Source organism: Pteropus medius, unplaced genomic scaffold (assembly GCF_902729225.1).
Source record: "Pteropus medius unplaced genomic scaffold, Ma_sr-lr_union100, whole genome shotgun sequence".
NCBI classification, from domain to species: domain Eukaryota; kingdom Metazoa; phylum Chordata; class Mammalia; order Chiroptera; family Pteropodidae; genus Pteropus; species Pteropus medius.
In genome coordinates, this window is record NW_024345602.1 from 1267355 (window position 1) to 1280209 (window position 12855).

Below are 12855 nucleotides of genomic sequence, written 5' to 3' on the forward strand. Positions count from 1 at the left end.
ACCTGAGGTGCAAACCCAGGACCTTCTGCATGTAAAGCAGATGTGCTAACCACTACATTATGAAGCTACCCCCTCTCTTAACCTTTAACTGCTAAGGCAGCTCCTTGTCTGTTGTATCCCTTGACACCTGGCACATAGTAAGTACTTAGTAAATGGCAGTTGAATGAATGAATGACTGAGCCCTGATTCCAGCCCTGATGTAACTCCATGTTTATTCTTTTTCTTCAATAAGAAATTCCTTCACATTGATCACTGATGATTTACTGAAGGGAAAATATAATATCTAAAGTAAAACCAATGTATGCAGATGTATGATTTTCTTTTTGTATGATGAAAGACCCTGGGCTAGGAGTCTGAGGGCAACTCAGCTTCTTGTGGATCCTCAGTTTCCAAGCAACAACAGGAACACCTATCCTACTCTTCTCTGTGTGCATGACTGTAAGCCTAATAGGTTTGCCATAAAGCTTCAGGATTACTTAGAGTTTTCCCACCACCACAAAGTTGGAGGAGAAGCAGCCACCTGCAAGCTCTCTCCACCCTTCAGGAGGGGTGATGTGGTTGAAAAGTTATTAAGTGACTCACCAGGAGCTGGCGATAACAAATAGAAAGGGTTTAGAACATCTCCACCCACCAGCAGACTGAAGAATAATGATAGTCTAATAAAAAGGGAGTGTCTGTGATGAGCTCTAAGGCCTACACCCACTCCTTGGTGAGCCTCTTTATACAAACCATAATACTTGGTCCCAGTAAACATTGGACTGTGCCTGGGTCTGGGGATTTTGTAATCAGAAAGTCCCTAGAATAAGATTGTCTTTACATCCACAGCTAAAACACACACATGATATCGTGGAGTGAACACAAACCACACTTTGTGAATGAAGCAGGAACACATTTCATGTGCAAAGATCCAGTTCAGGCATCCCAGGACCCTGGAGCCCTGCTTTTGAAGGGCTTTTGACTCAAAACCCCTAGGAAATTCAGCCACAGGGGTGATTTGTTTTCTCTTTCAAAAAATGTCATTAGAGTCCTGCTATACATTGTGCTTTGCTCAAAAGAGACCTGAACAAGTGTTGGTGTGTGGTGGAGAAGAGGCATAGAGCTGGATTGGCCAAGAAACAGATTAAACATGTATTTGCACCCAGCTAAGCAGGGGAACCAAGGAAAGAGAGAAAGGGAGAGGGAAAGGAAGGAAGAATACTTGAAATAATTAAATATTTAATATTTACCACTCCAAAAAGATTCAAAATAGTCATTAAATAAAAAAAATTAGAACATTTCTGGTTCATATTAGTGTTGTTTTTAATTTTTCTTCAGAATTGGGCAAGCCACCAAAGCATTCTGGTAAGTGTACAAACTCAAGAGTCATTTAGCCTGGGTTCCAGTCCCAGCCTTGCCATAGATATCATAGGTATTTAAACATGATCAATTCTTTCCTATCTTAAAAATGAAAAGAGAATAAAACTCTCCCTCTGACTAATCTTCCTTCCATTAATCTCTCCCTCACAGGAAAGAATAGACAACTCATAAAAATTATATAGACAACTTTAAAAAGTTGCCTTTATTTTTACTGTTAGGCTTGCCACTGTACCCCATCTCCCACTGGTCTCCACTGGATCTGCTCTACTTTGTTTTGTGATGACTCTGGAGGAATTTTGTTTCATTTCTCTTCCTTGACTTTTCAGCTGCATTTGAAACTAATAACCACTCCCTTCTTAGAACTCAACAAATGAGATGGTGTATTACTTATCTATTGTTACTTATAAATCACCCCGCAACTTAGCTGCTCAAAAAAAACCACATGTTTAATGATATACAACCTCATCCCCATTAGGATGGCTACTATCAAAAAAAAAAAAAAAAACCCCACAGGAAACAAGTGTGGGTGAAGATGTGGAGAAATTGGAACCCTTGTGCATTGTTGGTGGGAATGTAAAATGGTGCATCCACATTGGAAAACAGTATGGAAGTTCCTCAAAAAATTAAACAGAATTACCATATGATTCATCAATTCCACTTCTGGATATATATCTAAAAGAGTGTAAAGCAGGGTCTCAAAGAAATATTTGTACACTCATATTCATAACAGCATTATTCACAATAGTCAATAGACGGAAGCAACCCAAAGGTCCATTGATGGATAATAGATAAACAAAATGTGATCTGTATATACAATGAGATATTATTCCGCCTTGAAAAGAAATGAAATTCTGACATATGCTACAAGATGGATGAACCTTAAGAATACTATGCTCAATGAAATAAACAAGTCACACGCACAAAAAATACCGTATGATTTCACTTTATAAGGCATCTAAAGTAGTCATATTCATAGAGATAGAAATTAGAATGGTGTTTACCAAGATCTGGGATAAGGGGGAAATGAGAAGTTATTCAATTGGTATAGAATTTCAGTTTGCAAAATGAAGACATTCTAGAGATATGTTGTATAACAATGTGAATGTAGCAAACACTACTGAACTTAAAAATAGTTAAGATGGTAAATTGTATGTTATGTGCTTTTTACCACAATAAAAAATAAAAACCATACATTTACTATCTCACAGTTTTTGTGGATAGGGATCTAGGCACAATTTCGCTGATTCCTCTGCTTCAGGTTCTCTCACGAGGATGCACAAGGGCTAGGTTCTTACTTGAAGGCTCAAATGGGAAAGACCCTCTTCTCAAATTGTATGATTGTTAGCAAGATTAAGTTCTTTGTGTGCTATTGGCTTGAGGGCCTCAGTCGCCCACTGTCTGTCAGCCAGAGGCTACCCTCAGTGCATTGCCATGTAGGCCTCTCCAATGTGTTGGCTTACTTCTTCAAAGTATTTAAGAAGTCAATAGAGAAAGTCTGCTAATGAGATGGAAGTTAGAATTTTTTGTAATCTAATTGCAGATGTGACATCCCATCACTTTTGTCATATCCTACAGGGTAGAAGCAAATAATTGGGTCCGGCCCACAATCAAAGAGGTTTATACAAGGGCATGAACACCAGAATGCAGGGGTCATTGGGGGCCATCTTAGAAAACTCTTAGGCAGAGAAAGCATGTCCAGTAAGAAATAAGTTCCATCTCATTTCTAAAGAAATGCTTTATAATCTTTGTTTGCTTTCTCATTTACAATGGAAACAAACTTAAGAAATACTCACTTTTATAAAAGAAAAGCAATTATGCAGTTGAGATAGTGTCATGGGCTGAATGTTTGGGTTCCTCTAAGATTAATATGTTAATAATAAGTGTTGGAGAGGATGCAGAGAAAAAAGAACCCTCATATACTGCTGGTGGGAATGCAAATTGGTACAGCTACTATGGAAAACAGTACGGAGGTTCTTCAAAAAAAAATCAGAAGATAATTACTATATGATCCAGCAATCCCTCTTCTGGGTATCTACCCCAGAAATTTGGAAACAGTCACCAGTAAAGATATATGCACCTCGATGTTCACTACAGCATTATTAACAGTGACTAAGACATGGAAACAACTGAAGTGCCCTTCGTTAGATGATTGGATAAAGAAGCTGTGGTACATATACAATGGAATATTATTCAGCCTTAAGAAAAGATGAAATACTGCCATTTGTGACAACATGAATGGATCTTGAGATAATCATGCAAAGTGAAATAAGTAAGATAGAAAAAGTTGAAAACCATATGATTTCACTCATACGTGGGATATAAAACTGAAAGCAACGAATGAACAAGACAAACAAAAACTCATAGACACAGACAACAGTTCGGTGATTACCAGAGGGAAAGGGGAGGGGGGAGGTAGACAAGGGTAAATGGGGTCAAATATATGGTGACAGAATGAGATTTGATTTTGGGTAGTGAACACACAATACGATATATAAATGATGTATTATTGAATTGTACACCCCAATACATTCAATTTAAAAAAAGAGGTAATTAAGTTTAGATTAGCTTATGAGGTTTGGACTCTCATGATGAGATTAGTGCCATTATTAGTAAAAGAAGAGAGAGATCTTTTTCCCCATGCACATACAACGAGAAAAGACTATGTGAGCCCCTAACAAGATGGTGGTTGTCTACAAGGCAGGAAACAGGCTGCCACCAGGAACTGAATCTGCCAACACCTTTATCTTGGACTTCCCAGCCTGGAGGCTGTGAGAAATAAACGTCTGCTCTTTAAGCCACACAGGCTTTGGTATTTTGTTATAGAAGCATAAGCTAAGACAGACAGTGAATGGAATCTGACATGTCTCTGATGTTAGGGATGCAACAGGTAGAGGTGGGGACGGACTGTGGCAAATAGGAGATTATATACCTCAGCTAATGGAGCAGCCATGACTTACTGCACCTGGCTGTTGGCATACAGGAGTTCAGGCCCAGAATGGCCAATCTTCAGATTTTTTCAGAGAAACTGGAAGTAAAGATTTCAAAAGAATTAATCTTATTTTTAAGCTTGGCAACTAATGAAAGTATTTAAAAATATCGTGCAGGCCAAGAAGATATGGGCCCCAAAATAGCGTGCTCCAGCCCAGTAATGACTTTAGGCACCACAGTGCACCCCTTTCTCTTTTTCCTTGGCTTCCAGGGTCAGAGGAACGGGCTTGTATTGCTCTGGTTTCCTACTTACCTTTTTGACTGTTGCTTTCTACACTATTTTGTTAGATCCTTTCTTCTTACAATATTAGATGTTGACATTGCTTAAGGCTCTGCTCTAGGCCTTCTATTCTCACTCAACATACTTCCCTGGGCAATTTTAATTATTTCATACTCAAGTTACTACTTATTGGTTGACCACTCTTAAATCGAGATCCACTGCCCAAAATCGAGCTCCAGACCCGATGTGATACAATAACTGACTTCTCAACTCCACATTTCCCTAACCCGACTCATTGTCCTATCTCTAGTCTACCCATTGGCTTCCTCTGCAGAGCTCTTCACCTCTGTTCATGGCATAACCGAGTTACACAAGCCAGAAACCTGGAGCCATCCTTGATGTCTTCTTTCCTCTCATTTTCACATCCAATCCACTTGCATTCTTCTTTGTCCCTCTAGCAAATACTTACAGAGTTCCTCCTTATAAGGGGGCCAAGCTATAAGCTTGGCTTCTAGGGATCAGCGACAAACAAAAGAGGCAAGATTTCTGCCTTCCTGATGCCCACAGTGTAGCTGAGGCAATAGTTTTAAGCTGGTTCTCTTAGCTAGAAAATTAATTTAAAATAGAACTTATCCAACAGATTTGGGTACATGAGGACTAAATGAATTAATATAATATGATGTGCTTAGAACAGTGTCTGGCACACAGTAAGTGCTCCACAAGTGCTAATTGTTATTGTTAGAGAAAGAAAAAGATCATAAATGAAGAACAAAAGGGAGAAGCTGTAGAAGAGAACAGGAGAGTGGATCTTATCTCACCAGATAGGCAGGGAAGGCTTCTCTGAGACCATGTTTTGGATGAAATAGAAGGGATAAAAAGCCAGGCAAGCCTTAGGGGAGATAACAACCAGTGCAAAGGCAAAAGGTGATTCTGGTCTAGACTAAGGTAGAGGAGGCAGAGAGAGAGAAAAGTAGACCCATATCAGATATATTTTGAAAGTAGAATTGACATGATTTGCTGTAGGTGGGTGAAGTAAGGGAAAAGAAGGAATCAGAGAAGATGTCAATGTTTCTGGCTTTAATTAGCCAGTTTCATTAATTGAAATGGGAAGCTTAAGACACTAACTGGTATGGGGGAGGGATAGAAAATGAGATTCCCAGTAGAGATGCCCAATAGCCCATTTCCTGCATGGTCGCTTGAATCGATCCTATCCTTCCTTCCTCACTGCCACCCCTTAGTCCAGGCTGCAAGTCTGACTCCCTGGACTTCTGTAATAGCCTCCACCCTGTTTCATTCCTCTCCAATCCTCCCTTACTCTGCAGCTAGAGTGGCCTTTCCCATACAAACCTTCTCCAGTCACTCTCTGACAGGCAAATAATTTTTTAATCTAAGAGTGGAATAAGTGCTTATTAATTCACAGATCTATAAGCTTTCGGAGCCACAAGGGTTTTTTTTTTTTTAGGTGAGACAACTCTTGGTTGACCTCACAGATTGCAAGGACCTTATCAGCTTATAATCGCTTATTTTTTATTTTTTATGCCTATAGCTCCTGGTCTTCCCAGGTGGTCTCCCATCCAAGTACTAACCATGCCCAACCCTGCTTAGCTTCCAAGATCAGACGGAATCAGGCTTTTTCAGGATGGCATGGCCGTAGACTACAAGGGTTCTTAATAGCCATCTACTTCAAATTCTCAATCAAGTGATTATTATGCTTCAACATTCCTCACTCCCATCCCCACTCATCCCCTACCCAGCTCTGCCTTTACAAGAGGCAGTGTGGCATGGTAACGGGAGCCAGGCCTTTAGAGTCAAGTAGAACCTGCATTCAGTTCAGGTAAGTTACTTAAGTTCTGGGGACCGTAGTCACTTTGTTTGTGGAAAAACAAGTTTCCTTTTTAATTGGTGTGTTGGGGGTCACCAGGACCACTCTCAGTTTCAGTGATTTGCTGGAAGGATTCATACAACTCAGAAAAGCTATTATACTCAAAGTTATAGTTCGTTACAACAAAAGAATAAAGATTAAAATCAGCAATGGAAAAAATGCATAGGGCAGAGTCCAGGAGAGATCAGGTATGAGCTTCCAGTTGTCTTTACTCAAAGAAGTCCTCCAGACAGTGCTCCATTTTACCAGCAACGATGTGCTACAATATGCACAAAATGCTGCCAACAAGAGAAGCTCATCTGAGCCTTTGTGTTCAGGGTTTTTGTTGAGGGTTGGTCACATAGGCATGGAGCACCCAAATGATTGACCATAGGTATTCAGTCTCCACTACCGCCCCACCCCCAAGTCAAATGCAACAGCATGGCCCATGGCCTTGGCAAATAAAAACAGGAGTTTGCCATAAATCACATTGTTAGTATAGCTATTTGGCATGTCCCAGGGCTCCAAGTATACAAAAGCACTCCAATCAGGCAGGATATTCCAAGGATTAATAGGTTGTCTCCCAAGAGCCAGTCAAGGGCCAGTTACTTTTTGAAATGAGCAGAATTTGGGTACCTCAAGCCTGCTGAGCTATCCCTTTACTGCATACTTGGTCTGAACAATTACCATGGGTATTAGAGTTCAGTCAGGAAAATTGAAACCACTGTAGTTATTTAAAACAAGAAGAATTTAATGAAAGGGGTTGATTACACAGGTGATAGATGATCTGGGAAGCTAAGCAGGAGACAGTGAGGAAACCCACAAATCGGCAACAGCAATAGAAAGCCTCTCCTGTCCTTAAGACTAGAGATGATATTACTAGAGCCTAGAGGCTGAAGTCATCTGTGGGAACTGATATGTGGGGGCTACTTGGTGGGCACTGGGGTCACAGAGGGAAGGGCAGCGTAGTGGGGAGGGAGAGCTACAGGAGAGCATCAGCTTCCATTTCATCCCCAAGGAGAGGAAGAAAGGGAGAAATACCCTGGCATCTCCCTTCCTTCTACATTTCAGTCTCCCACTTGCATGTCCCCTTAGCTGAACCCAGTTATGAACCAACTGGCAAGGGAGCCTGGCAAATGTAGTTTCCACAAGTATGGAGGCTTCCCTTAGAAATGATTCATACACCATTTACTTAGGGCCTGTTCTAATGTGCCTAGCACTGTGTTAGTCACATTCACCCATGCCACTCCATGTAGCCCTGCCCAAGAACTGCTCTGCAAGTAAATATCCTGGTGTCCTTTACATGGATGAAGACATTTAGGTACTCAGATAAAAAGAAACATTCTGTGAGGGCGGAGAGGTAGCAAGAGGGGTGGGGATAAGGGTGGAGACTACGGGTTTCATCCTATTGTAGAATGCACAAAAGGGTTCTGCAAAAACCTTCCAGGGCAGGAAGTATCCCCTGTACCCAGAGCTGGCAGAGGTGGAAGGAATAGGTATTAGTTCAGTACATTCTTTATTAACTTAACACAGCAAGGAATTCCTCCTGCTGGAGCCTCAATTTCTTCCTCCATCAAATCATCCCCACCCAGACCTCCCCCAGGAAGATCTGGGTTCAGTCACAACAGAAATTGTTTGCACTAAATCTTTTATTTCCTTTTCTCCTTCATGCTTGCAAAGATGATTTGTAGCTACAGATTGTTTCATCTCTCAAAGACCCATTCACTTCTCTTTTCCATGACATTTTCATGCTACTGATCAATAAGGTCTTCCTGGGCTTGCACAGGCTATTAATTGCACATGCTCAGAATTCAGCTGAGGACCTCCTCCCATAAATGGTCTTAAACACACCTTTAAATGATGCTAATTTCACACATTTCTCTGGGCCTTTGAGGTTCAGAAAATCCTTTCATTTTCACCCTCCCTGCTCCACGTGCACACTTGGCCTAGCACTATGGCAACTTTCCTGTGCTCCCAGATAAGAAATGGAGATAAAGATGTTATCTCCTTCCGCCAAGACCTGTATTCAAAGAGTCTGTCTAATCATAGTTAATTTTCTTAGGTGTGACATGCTATGGTGTTTATGGAGGAGAATTGAAATGATCTCCAAATCTTTGAGGACACATACACACACACAATGACTATGACAACTTATTAACAATTGTTGGATCGTTAACTCTTTTGTATGTTTGATTTTTTTTTAATAATAAAAATCTTGAGGGTAAACAATCCCCACTTCCTCCCTTTAAAATTTTTTATGTATTTTTAACTGTAAAGTTAATTATTTTTTACTTCCAAATAACCGATCATAGGTTCTAACTGCTTGCGATAAATCATGTCATTTATTTAATTCCATCCAAGAGGGGACTAAAATGAATAAGAAAGAACACTTTCTACTTAAACTTGGTTTTGAAGGCAGTATAGAGTAGGGTTTTGTTTTGTTTTGTTTTTTAGGATGTAAATGAGCTTCAAGGTTAGGCAGAACTACTGCTTTTGCTCTCTTCCAAACAGACAGACAGACATGCTCCCAAAGAGCAACTGGTGCTGTGGAAAAGGGAGCCAGGTGGTAAGGTAGGTATGTGCCTGCCTGGTTCAGGGGCAGGGGATGTGGCCTTCAAATCTCAGGGCCAGGGAGAGGGCAGTGAAGTTGGCTTCAAGGTCTGCGGGAAGTTCTCTCACTTTATTTTATTTTACTTATTTTGTTTATTTATTTATTTTTTCTGCCATAGCTTTTGATTCTTTATTCCTTAACTCCAAGTTGCATTTTTTCCCTTAATTTTTTTTTTTCAATTACAGTTGACATTTAACATTATATTAGTTTCAGGTGTACAGCATAATGGTTAGACATTTATATAACTTACAAAGTGATCCCCCAATAAGCCTTGCCCCACAAGCACCACAAGCTCTCTTATTTTAGCCCAGCTGTTATAGTCCTTTATGAGCTGTGTAACCAGGAAGAAGTTATAAAAACGATCATACTAACACCTCATAGATGGCCTTAAAGATCACATGAAAAACATAACTGGAGTCACATAGTCAGCTTCTTCGGGCTTTCTTTTAAACAGCAGCTAGAACACAGTTGATACTCAGCTCAGAAGTTAGTCTCTAGATGTTTAAAGCCTTCCTGCACATCTCTGGCAGCAGTTACCAGTCTCCTCAAAGGTCTGAGATCTCTCAGACCTTTGTTTTGACCTCTCTGTACTTGGGCTGCTGTGCAAGGAGTTGGGCATGATCTCTAACCTCAAGGAACAGCTGTGTGAAGTGTTTGGGGAGTGCGTCTTCAAGGCATGCACCTTGACTAAGACTCAGCTTGACATGTTTTAGGGACAGGACGAAAGCCAGAATGGCTGAAGTGTAAGAAAAGATGGGAAAGAGTGGGAGATAAGGTCAGAGGGAAAAGTCAGGGGCTTGCTGGGCCTTTGGACACCCCTTGAAGGATTGAGCGTCAGAAACTGTTACCCATAGTTCCTCTGCATTTCCAGAACCATTCTGAAAAGCTAACTGGATCTGGGAACTGCCAACAGAGGGCAGGAGGGCTCATAAGGAAGTTAGAAACTATTACATAGTTTGAGGACTAACATTCCTGACCTGGAAGTTAGGAGGCAACATGGTCAAAGACCTCCTATTACCAGCATCTACACACAAACAGATATGCAGTCTTGACATAGACTCGGACACAGTTACCCATTTCTAATCATAACTGACATTTGTTTTCACATATATCATCCAATGTAATCCTCACATTCAGCTAAAAAGAAAGTGTCCAAGGAAGCAAACATTTGAACAAACTTTGTGCTAAGCCTTGCCCTAAGCACTGTTCTTTGCATTATCTCAGTTAATCTTCTAGAACACCATAAAGGTTCTATTACTATCTCCATCTTGCTGTGGAGGATGTAGGCACAGAGTTGACATAAGATATGACATTACTGCAATTCCAGCTTGAGTTCTTCGATTCTGATCCACTGGTTTGTTCACTCACTGCAGCTCTAAGCTGTCTCAGAGCAGGGCCTGCCATATGTAGGTGGCCAGGTTGGATATTCTCCAAGAGCTTCATCTCCACACAAAGTTGTGCATGAGCCAGAGACACATTGGCAAGATTAAAAGAAGACACGTATCATGTCACCTTGAATTTTCTTCCTTTATCAAACCAGAATAACTATATAGAATATCAAACCAAAATACCTAAAAAGATAGATAATTATATATATATATGTAAAAATTTCCTTGTGTATGTGTTGTATTTTTTCAAATAATCTATTGTTTTAAATTTAGATGTTCTGTACCTATACAGGTTACTAATAGTTAAAGAAAAAATATTAAACATTATTTGAAAATGTAACTAATGTACTATTTAAAAATGAGCTTACCCTATTTCCTGACTTTTAAAATTATCTACACATTTCAAAAAGAAAATATCTCCATCCATATATATAAAATTCTGTAGTCATCTTTAGAATAGCACTGTTATAAATGCAATGTTTGTGTGTTGAAAGTGTTACTTATTTAAAGTAAACATTTAAAATATGCCACAATTTAAAAATCCAATTTGATATTCCTTCACATTTGAAAGCCAAATTGGAAGTGGTCCAAGCCTCTCTCAACCCCTGAGAGGCCCCCTGCTTCAGCTGATTTGAACCATATCAGGTCTAGAATTGACTTAGTTTTAAAATTGCAGAGAAAAATCCCTTGCTTGTGTTGTGTTCAGTTTGCAGTCCATGTTTAAACATGGCCAAAACATACTCACCAGCTGATAAGAGTCCACTAGCTTGGCAGAGACTGCCAAGGAAGTCCTATGCCCCCTCCCTGAGAACCAGCCTGTTCCAGGTCCTCTCTGCTGTGTCCATTACACAACAGCTGTCACAGGTCCCAATGACCTGCTGACCCTGGGGGTTGGGGCTGTAACTGAGCATGAGCTTGTGTCCTAGATAACTCTCACTGCGGCTGAGCCTTATTACAATTCTTTCTTGACATAGTCTCTGATTTGTTTTCCAAAGGTCAACAGCTTGAGTTAATGTGTTTCAGGACCTACCTGACTAACCTGTGTTTCAAAGAGAGACTATAATTTGAAGAAGAAGATAGGCCTCCTGGGAACTGGGAAAACACAAATTAAAGTTTTTTTCTTCACTCTTGATTTGTATTTTTTTGCAATATAACAATAAAGGAAACAAAAATTTAAAAACCCTCAACAATCTCAGTATTCTTCCCTTCTAGTCCTTATCCATATAGGGATATATTCTGACAAAGCTGTAATTGCAGCATGACATGAACTTGTATTTTGTCTTTTCTCCTAACATCATAAATTCCAAAAAAGAGAAATTAACTAGCTTTTTAGAGAGGAGGAGTTACCTTTTATTCTAAAGAAGGTATAAAATTACATAAAATTTGGGAAAATTGAAAAAATATTCATAAGCCTGCCATCCTTACTAAACAACTTTAATTTTTGCATTTTCTAGCTATACTTTGCTGCATCCATATTTTGCATATTTTACATAATAGAACTATTCTGGTTATTGCTCACAAGCATTCACAAGTTTAAAAAAGAGTACATACTCCTACACTCTAAAAAACTCTGAAAACCTGTTTTGAGTTCTTACCAATTCTTAACCCCATGCATATTTCATATTTATAGTTGTAATGAAAGCATGACTTTAATTTAATATTTTTATTCTGTTATTTTATATTATAAAACTTATTATTTCTTTATAGTCTGTCTTTTTTTTAAGTTTCTTTAAGATTTGAAAAAATTACAAAGGTAATTCATGTTTATTTGTTACAAGTGAAATAATCCAAATTTTGTGAAAGAAAAATTATGTCTGTCCCACACCCTACTCTAATTTCATCCCCTGAAGTAATAATTAAATAAACAGCCTGGAGTGCTCAATCCATATTTTTCTTCTATCTTTCCAATATATACAATATATATGCAAATATGTTTTTTTTTTTTTACAAAAATGAGACACTACGACAACTCTTGAAAACTCTTTTTTTAACAAGGTGTGCATATTCCTCCATGTTAATAGATACTGATTTAACTTATTCTCTTCAATAAGTTTATAATATTCTATGGTAAGGATTCACAGTAATTTATTCAGCTATTTTTATAATAATAAACATTCTTATGGCTTTCATGTTTTGCCTTTAAAAATAATGCTTCAATAAAAACATCCATCTACATACATTCTTCTACACTGCTACTTTCATTTCTGTGGGCCTGATTCTCCAAAATGGAATTTACAAAATCAACAAACATATATATTTGTATTTTTAAATTTTAAAATCAACTTTATAGAGATTAAATATACATACATTAAAATGCTCCCATTTTAAGTGTATAATTCAATGAGTTTTGACAAATACATACACCAATGTAACTACCAACACAATCCAGATATAAAACTTTCCATCACCCCCAAAAGATCCCTTTTGTCCT

General features: G+C 38.9%; 1 pseudogene; it reads right to left on the reverse strand.

The window, feature by feature from the left end:
• Positions 1–6101: 6101 nt before the first annotated feature.
• Positions 6102–6220, reverse strand: LOC120612168 (uncharacterized; annotated as a pseudogene).
• Positions 6221–12855: the final 6635 nt, after the last annotated feature.